This window comes from Falco punctatus (assembly GCF_963210335.1).
Source record: "Falco punctatus genome assembly, chromosome: 2".
Lineage (NCBI taxonomy): Eukaryota > Metazoa > Chordata > Aves > Falconiformes > Falconidae > Falco > Falco punctatus.
In genome coordinates, this window is record NC_137581.1 from 44,525,304 (window position 1) to 44,526,539 (window position 1,236).

The window sequence follows — 1,236 nt, forward strand, 5'->3', positions numbered from 1 at the left end:
TCATCATATCACCCTCTGAGGATTAAATGCTTCCTACCATATCAGTAATTAAGAAGCCTAACAAATGGCATTTCTTTATTTACAGATGTAGATCTCTTGAACAATAGAGTAATAAACCGAAAAGCTGAGGAGCCACATTTTAACAGCAACAAAATTAATAACACTCTCCCCCACCCACCCAAGCATTCTACCAACACTTCAAAAGAGTAATTGGGGTGACTTGGGTAATTATAGATGTGTCATCCTGATGTCAATGCCACGCAAAATAGTCCAGCAGGTGGACATGACTCGGTTAATAAAAAATTAAAGAAAAACAATTCAATTGAAGTGAATTGATACAGTTTATGAAGAATAAAACTTAACAAGCTGCCATTGCAGAAAGATGTTCCACACTTGTATGGAACACGCCAGCCTTAACAGGAGGCCTGTCCCTGCTTTGCTGTCATGCTCAGGGCTGCTGGCGGCAGAGCGGCTTGTTGCCTGAGCAGCAGCTGGCGGTTCGTAGGACTGTCTCTGCTGCCCTTTGACCAGGCCCTCTGCTGATGCAGCCTGCAGGAGCTTGGCTGGCTTCAGCAGAGCCGTACTCTTTCACATCCCAAGCTCAGATTTAAAATAAGTAAATCAATCAATGAGTAAATCCACTACTTGAGAAATTCATCCAAGTGGACCTGGCCTTGCTGGCCTCTTCACTGCTACCAGCTTCTTGCCCAATATTACCTGAATTAAAGTAAATATTTTGTGGTAGCCAGGAGAGACTTGTATTAAACCTCTCAATCTTCACTATGTGCAAATGGTCTTCTCGGTTTAAGATCTGTTCCACTTGCTAATAACAGTTAAAATGTATCAGGTTTGGACAATGGGATGGGTGCCCAGGAGGAGAGAATGCAGAGGATGCTATGAGTTCAGACAGCAAATCTTTTGGGGCTTCTAAAACACTCACGGAAGCTCATTCCAACAGTAATTCAGAGCCCCAAGTGCGTCAGATTGGACGAGATGAGCTAATGTTCAGCCATATGTTGCAGGCAATGTAAGATGACATATTAAGTGTTTTCCTTTATCATGATTGCTTATGTGTAACCATTACGCCGACCATTACCTCACAAAACACAAGCAAGCCAAAAATCAGTCATAATGACAGTGTGTGTTTACTAAAATGACATTCAGAGGACTCCAGTGCTAGTACGTTGAAGATTTTGGTCCTCTGAATTACAACTTGAATTAATTCAGTTATTTCCA